This window comes from Antedon mediterranea, chromosome 1 (assembly GCF_964355755.1).
Source record: "Antedon mediterranea chromosome 1, ecAntMedi1.1, whole genome shotgun sequence".
In the NCBI taxonomy this organism is placed as follows: Eukaryota; Metazoa; Echinodermata; class Crinoidea; order Comatulida; family Antedonidae; genus Antedon; species Antedon mediterranea.
In genome coordinates, this window is record NC_092670.1 from 25,855,469 (window position 1) to 25,864,201 (window position 8,733).

Genomic DNA, 8,733 nt, shown 5'->3' on the forward strand with positions numbered 1-8,733 from the left:
GAAAATGGTACACTCAAAACTGACCTATTCCGTAAGCGCACGGATAAAAATATGTACCTGCTTCCTACCAGTTGTCATCCCCGACACTGTTACCAAAAACATACCGTACAGTCAAGCATTACGTATCTGATCTTTAGATTTAAATTTTCAGAATCGTACAGAAGAACTGAGCGGACATCTCCGAAATAGAAATTACAAGAAGGAATACATTGAAACTGCTATAAAGAAAGCAAACGATATTCCTCGATGTCAGACACTGACGTACAAACCACGTCAGCTGAATTCGACCAGAGTGCCATTGGTCACAACCTATCCCTACAGTAGGTTGCCTCCTACGGGCTATTATTGAGAAACATTATGCCCATTCTACAGTCCACAGAACGTCTCATGGCTGTTTTTCCGGAACCACCCATTATTGCGTCTCGTGATAGCCAGAATGTGTCACCTTTGCGGCAAAACTTGTTCATTGGTTGACTCTACTGAAAAATGTAAGAGTAACCAAACTGGCCGCATTTTTCGGAAAAGACAATCAATTAATTGTCTAACAAAAAACGTCATTTATCTCATATACTGTAATATTTGTGGTAAACAGTATGTCGGGGAAACACAAAACACGCTCCGTATGAGAATGACACAGATCAGCTATCAAAACATCAAAGCTTGATCAACCTGTAGCCGAACATTTTATTTCAGCTGGTCACTCGATTAAAAAAAAAGTTATTGCAATAGACCACGATGTCAAATGGAGCGACAAAACTCGCAAAGACAAAGAAAACTAGGAATTACTACTTAAAACCACAAAACCTTTTGGACTTAACATTAGGAACATACTCCCAGATCGGTAAAATTACTCCATTGACTACCTAAATTTAAGTTTCAATATTAAACACCATTTAAGCGACTGAGCGACCTCGGTATTTTTAGAAAGACCGTACGAGGATGTAGGGCTGGCGTAAAAAAGCGACGACCAATAAAAGTCCTTACGACATCTCGCTTTTCTGACGCAACTGATGTATGTTCTCAGAGGAAGTCGGAACTTCGCGTCATTAATTATAATAATCTTGTGCAAATAAAAGCAGAGAGTAAAAAGTATCTCGATGTTCACTGATGGAACGCACAATCTATCGGTAATAAAACTCAAACAATTTATGACTACATTCTCGACAAAGATGTTGATGTTTTGACTATCACAGAGTCTTGGTTGTCCGAAGAAGACCCTGTTATTATTGGTGAATGTACGCCATTAGGGTACTCTTTCTTAAACTTTCCAAGACCTGGCGATAGACACGGCGGTCTTGCAATCATCAGCAAATCTAGTTTGAAGCTAGGTATTTCACCTACGGGAATAGACACCGTCACTTTTGAACATGCTTCAATAACTGGCAACTCAAAGTTTGTTCGTTTTATTGCAGTATACCGACCACCACCCTCAAAGAACAAGGCCAACAGCCATTAAGTCGCGTGCTACAATGCATAATGATACCGGACCGACAGACAGACCGACAGACAGACCGACAGATAGACCGACCGACATAGTGAACTATAGTCGCGTCCACGCGACTAAAAAGGCATAATTTTGACGAATTTTTTAACTTTTTCATCAAAAACGTGCGCAAATTATCCAATTCGACGTGCTCGTATGACGTAATTTTAAGTCGAAATTGTTTAAAAGATTATTAGAAAAGGCTGCAAAAACATAAATCACGCGAAAAAAGTATGTATTTAACGCTACGTGCGCACCACGCGCGTAAAAATTTGCGCGCGTATGGGAATTTTTGACATGCTCAAAATGACAAGAAACGCGTAGAAAGTTGATTAAAAATGAATTTTGCGCATTTTAAAATTTTAAATGCGCGTGCGCGCGTAACTTTGTGGTTTTGTGACTCATGGCAATTTTGTAAACGCTTAAAATTGCCTGAAAACGTACTCTTATTTCATCGAAAATAAATTTTGAAAATTTTAAGCGCGCGTACGCATGCGTTACATGCGCTACGCACGTAATTGTATTGCCATAATGATGATTTATGCCCTGAAATTTATGAGTACCAAATTTTATTTAATTGTGATTCATGGTTGTGAAGATATGATTACAAACGTGATTTCGTTAAATCGTGCGTAGACCGCGTAATTTTTTATTGCGCACCGTGAAAACATAACCACATCGATTCCTGGCCATAAGCAATATACTGTGAAAAATTGACTTAACTAGATTAAACTGATATCAAGATAAGGTCAGAAAGCGATAAAACGCATAGTGATACCGGACCGACAGACAGACCGACAGACCGACAGACCGACAGACCGACAGACCGACCGACCGACATAGTGAACTATAGAGTCGCTTCCACGCGACTAAAAATGGCTTTACACATAATCAATTTTTTGAAGAGTTTGACAGTTTCCTGGGTGTTATATCTACACTCCCTGGCAAACCATTGATTATGGGTGATATGAATGTTCATGTTAATGATCCTACAAAACAAGATGTGGAAATACGCTTGATCATGTTATTTGTCATCCAGAAGATGATCTCATTACATGCGAGTCATCCATTACTGTATCACCATGCAGATATGGATCTGATCATAACATGATAGAGTGTAGCATAAATAGGTTTAAACCATGTCCCGAAAGAAGAATTATCACCCGTAGATTGTTTAAAGACATCCGTCATACCTGATCTCGATCGTGCGACGAAGTGTATTCTTCTGACAAATGATCCCAATTCACAAGCTGAGTTATATAATAGTTCTATTCGCGAAGTACTTGATAAACATTGCCCGGAGAAATCACGGTCCCTGAAGCTGATCAGACAACCTAAATGGTATACTGATGATGTAAAAGACTCGCGTCGTGAGCGTAGACAACTTGAACGCAAGTGGAGAAAAACTCTCTCTGGTGAAGATCGTGAAATGTACCTTAAGCAAAATGTTAAAGTTACTAAACTTATCAAGAAACGTAAAACCAACATTTTCCAAGAAACACTAAATGGTGCAAATGCTAAAACCATGTTTAATACTCTTAATAGTCTGTTAAATTCATCTGTCAGTAAACTTCCTGCAAGTTCCTCTAACCTTGTTTTGAGCAATCAATTTGCATAATATTTCACTGATAAGGTGTCTAACATTAGATCTGAACTCAAATGTGCTATATAAATAATGATAAGAATGATAATGTATACAATGTTAGTCAAAACGAAATCTTAAATTCTGATAATAATATCCTTAGTGATAAAGTAAATATGTTAGATACTTTTGTAAAACTGAACGAGGAAGATGTTAGGAAAATTATCATTAAACTTCCTAATAAAACAAGTCCACTGGATCCTATGCCCACTTGGTTATTGAAACGCTGTATTGATACATTATTGCCGAGTATCACGTCCATTGTAAATAATTCTCTGAGAGCAGGGATATTTCCTATTATCCTCCGTCAAGCGATTATTACCCCTTTGATTAAGAAACCAACCTTAAATCCTGATGTGTTTAAAAATTACCGGCCTGTCTCCAACCTCCCAACGTTAGGTAAAATAATTGAATATCCCGCAGTCTCTAGATTTAAAGAGCATCTCCAGAACAATGATCTTACTGAACCGTACCAGTCTGCATATAAATCATCTCATAGTACGGAAACTGCCCTTTTGCGGGTTAAGAATGATATGTTAAATGAACTTGACAAAGGTAAATCAATTATGTTGGTCCTACTAGATCTCTCCTCTGCATTCGACACCATAGACCATGACATCCTTGTAAATCGAATGCAGAGTGAATTTGGTATTTCCGGTACTGCATTAAACTGGTTTGCTAGTTACCATCATGAACGTGTAAATAGAGTCTGTGTCCTAGGTGAATACTCACAGAATCATGTTTTGAGATATGGTGTACCTCAAGGGTCCATCGTAGGTCCATCTATCTTTACTATGTATGCGCAACCTGTTGCAGATATTATTAGTTAGTACATTGCGTAGTAGGGTAAACTTCCATCTTCGTAATTTGAGTAGGATTCGGTGTTTCATAGACCGCTCTACTTGTACACATGCAGTAAGATCTTTAATTCTTTCCCGACTGGACTATGGCAACTCTTTGCTCGGTGGATTGGCTGTTTCAGACGTCACCGACGTTTGCCAACACTGCAAAATAGCGCTTCGCGTCTTATTTTTCAAGCTAGCAAGCGCACCACTGCGTCTCCTCTCATTGGGGAGCTGCATTGGTTGCCTGTCCAGCAGAGGATTGAATTCAAGATCTTAGTGCATGTGTACAACTGTCTGTATGGCTCAGCACCTGGTTATTTACAGGACCTTATAAACAAACACCATTCTGATCGGCAAGGACTTCGATCTACCCAAGACCATACCCGTCTTGCCATCCCCAAGACCAAGAGGTCGTTTGGCGATAAGTGTTTTTCTGTCATCGGTCCTAGATTGTGGAATAACTTACCATCTTATATTCGTGAAGCCCCAAATTACCATCATGAACGTGTAAATAGAGTCTGTGTCCTAGGTGAATACTCACAGAATCATGTTTTGAGATATGGTGTACCTCAAGGGTCCATCGTAGGTTCATCTATCTTTACTATGTATGCGCAACCTGTTGCAGATATTATTAGTTAGTACATTGCGTAGTAGGGTAAACATCCATCTTCGTAATTTGAGTAGGATTCGGTGTTTCATAGACCGCTCTACATGTACACATGCAGTAAGATCTTTAATTCTTTCCCGACTGGACTATGGCAACTCTTTGCTCGGTGGATTGGCTGTTTCAGACGTCACCGCCGACGTTTGCCAATACTGCAAAATAGCGCTGCGCGTCTTATTTTTCAAGCTAGCAAGCGCACCACTGCGCAGTGGTGGCGCCAGCGGGGGGGCTACGGGGGCTCTAGCCCCCTCGTCGGGGAGCCTAGCCCCCCCGTCGGGGAACACGGGTACTTTTTGTCGGGGAATATAATATACAGTAAAAAACGTTCGCGTTCACTTCATATAGCTTCAGCGCCTAGAAAACCACGACGTTCCATTGACCGTGAGAGTACGTCAGAGGGCTATTATGCACTTTTATGCATTCATTTATTGCCAGCGATCTAACTTACTACTAAACATTAGCTAGGTACGCAGTTGTCTGGCGGTATCCCTTTGTACGAATCGTTCAACGTTGGGTCGAGACGCGTGATATCAAGTTCCATCCAGGGACCAAAATGTGTAATGTAGTTATTTTCCAGGCGAAGTTTACCGACGGTTACCGAAGGAAACACGGGTACTTTTTGTCGGGGAATATAATATACAGTAAAAAGCGTTCGCGTTCACTTCGTAGCTAGCTTCAGCGCCTAGAAAACCGCGACGTTTCATTGACCGTGAGAGAGTACGTCAGAGTGATATTATGCACTTTATAAGCACTCATTATTGCCAGCGATCTAACTTACTACTAAACAATAGCTAGGTTCGCTCTCGTCTGGCGGTATCCCTTTGTACGAATCGTTCAACGTTGGGTCGAGACGCGTGATATCATGTTCCATCCAGGGACCAAAATGTGTACTGTAGTTATTTTCCAGGCGAAGTTTACTGACGGTTACGTCGTGTACTGCGTCGACGTACGCTACACTACAGCAAAAACGAATTATGTTAATTGTTCGTATGTTCACCAATTTTTTTAATTTACAAGTAACATTCTGTACCGTGGGGCACCTAAAATAAATTTTTCATCCATTACTAAACAAAAAAACATGCCATTTTCGCTTAGCCAACATCTTATTATAGCTAAGTTATTACATTTTCAATGTCCTGTATGTCATGAATTTCTCACCACTCGGAAGTCCAGATGGTACGCACGCATACACTTGGGAGGAATAAACTTATTTCCCCGACTGAAAAAGGTCTACGCTTGCGTTTTTTAAGCCTCTATGCCTGATGTTTCCGAAGTATAAAATGCAATTTTTTGAAGACCTGCAGCTCTAGTTTTAAACAGTTTCTTAGCTCAGCCCCAACAATAAAGCTGGTCATATTTCGAAGTAGGCCTACAGGAAGTGCATTTTCCGGGACCTAACATCTCTATTTTTCAAACATTTCTTAGCTCAGTCACAACCTTGATAGGGACTTATATATTTTATTTCATGTTTTGAAGTATAATAAGTTCAATTTCCGGGACCTCCAACTCTATTTTTCTAAATTTTCTTTGAACTTTTATTTTTTAAATTGAAAAATATGGATTGAAACAGTCATCGCGCATCGTTTTTTTGCACGCAGTATTTTATTTATGCATTATAAAAAATGGAAAAAATGGCTACCCTAAATCTGATTAAAATGACCTCAAATGACGCTAGAACGCGTTGCTTCCCCCACCGGGGGCCCTTGGCGGCCCCCCTGGCCCCCAGCCTAGTGATGCTCGCTTCGCTCGCATAGCCCCCTCGTCGGGGAATGTAGCCCCCCCGTCGGGAAGATCCTGGCGCCACCCCTGCCACTGCGTCTCCTCTCATTGGGGAGCTGCATTGGTTGCCTGTCCAGCAGAGGATTGAATTCAAGATCTTAGTGCATGTGTTATGCGCGATTTGAACGATTTGCGCAATTTGAAATTGCGCAAAAAAAATCCTTGCGCAATTTGAATTGAAACATGTGTTTCAAATTGCGCAAGCAACGTATTAAATTGCGCAAGTAATCTGCAAATTGCGCAAGGTTTTCCGACAGATTGTGAAATCATGCACACCCATATTTTTATAGTAATTTCTAAGAATGATTCAAAATTAAAGATAAATATCGCATTTCCTTATTTTAGTAGTGCAAATATTGTTACTGTATAAGTTAGCATACCGTCGAAGAACCGACGAAGGAAAACGAAGCGGTGGTGTTCCACCAGGCGGGCGCGGCGCGGGCGGCCGGCTATACTACTCTAGCCTAGCTAGGGTCTGGACTACTGATACTGACTAGGTTACATGGCCTAGCTTAAACTAATATTAAAAACTTAAAAAGTGAGTATTAAACATTATCTTCATTGAAATGGTCTTATTTATATAATAAAATACTAAATTTTAAACTCCTCTGCCTAGGCCTAGCCTAGCCATGTATGGGAAAATTTACAGTTCGTTTTCAAATTGCGCAAAGGTGTCGTATTGCGCAAGAACTATCTTGCGCAATTTACAAATTGTGCAGCGCAATTTAAAATTGCGCAAAGATTTTCTTGCGCAATTTGAAATTGCGCAAGTTGATTGCGCAATTTGAAATTGCGCAAAAAAATCCTTGCGCAATTTTAAATTGCGCAAGAATTCTTTGCGCAATTTCAAATTGCGCAAGAATTTTTTTGCGCAATTTCAAATTGCGCAAATCGTTCAAATCGCGCATAACACATGTGTACAACTGTCTGTATGGCTTACCACCTGGTTATTTACAGGACCTTATAAACAAACACCATTCTGATCGGCAAGGACTTCGAGTGAGTGAGTGAGTGAGTGAGTGAGTGAGTGGCCGAGCGGTTAAGACAGTGGAACCGTAATTACGTAGCCATAACATCGGCAGGGGTTCGAGGCTCACTCACTCTATGGTTCTGGTGGTAGAACGAGTTTTCTCGGATAAGGACTATAAACCGTAGGTCCAGTGTACACATCTTGCTCGTGTGCACTTTAAAGAACCTAGTACATCTTTCGAGACGAGTAGGGGGTTACCCCGGTGTATTAGTACATCACAGCCACTGATCACCAACTGGGCCCTCTGGAAGACCAGTCTTTGACTGAAGAGGTTACCCAGTATAAATATAAATTTCAATCAATCGATCAATCGATCTACCCAAGACCATACCCGTCTTGCCATCCCCAAGACCAAGAGGTCGTTTGGCGATAAGTGTTTTTCTGTCATCGGTCCTAGATTGTGGAATAACTTACCATCTTATATTCGTGAAACCCCAAATTAATGTGCAATATTTCAAGAAAATGTTAAAAACCTTTCTCTTTCCTAAATAATGTTAATGAAATTAGGTAACTTTTTGTATAGGCCCTCATAGTTTTTATATTTATATATTTTTGTATTTTCATTCCATTTTCTATATTTGTTTTTGTAAGTATTAGTTGAGTATTAGTATCAATTGTACAGCGCTTTGGTCACTTGAAAAAGCGCTAAATAAATCCAAATTAAATTTTAAAAAATAAAATAAATAAGCTGTTTTTTAGTTTTATTCCAAAATTGTTTATATCTACCAAGTAAAGCTATCTTCTTTGTTTTCTACCAAATACTATTTCCACCCTCCATTCACCAGCCTTGTGCCTCTTTTGTTTTATTTCTTTTATTCCTGTCCACTCAGGCAGCACTTGCCTGACTATATATATCTATCTTTGTCCAAGTTTTTTCACTTGCACTGATGAAGGGCTAGTGTTGCCCGAAAGCTCTAACCTTTCTGGCTGTTTTACTTACTTTTACGTTTGAATTAGCTTTTTGCTTTTTTTTTTTGTATCTCCATTGAGATCCAGCCACTGATACCCACATCATTGTCATTTGTTCAGTAATTTGCCTTTGGATTTATATATATATATATAAATAAATAAATGATAAAGACGCTAGTAAATTACCAACTGAACATTTTATTGCACTACAGGCTGTTTCATGAGTATGAACTCAATCTTCAGGTGCTTGGATATATATAAAATGTACATAAATCCAAAGGCAATTTACCAAAACATTTTAGTTGCATGTACAAATAATTTTAGCAATAGAAAATCATTTCAAAAATTAAAAAAGGATTACAATACAAACAGTTAATAACA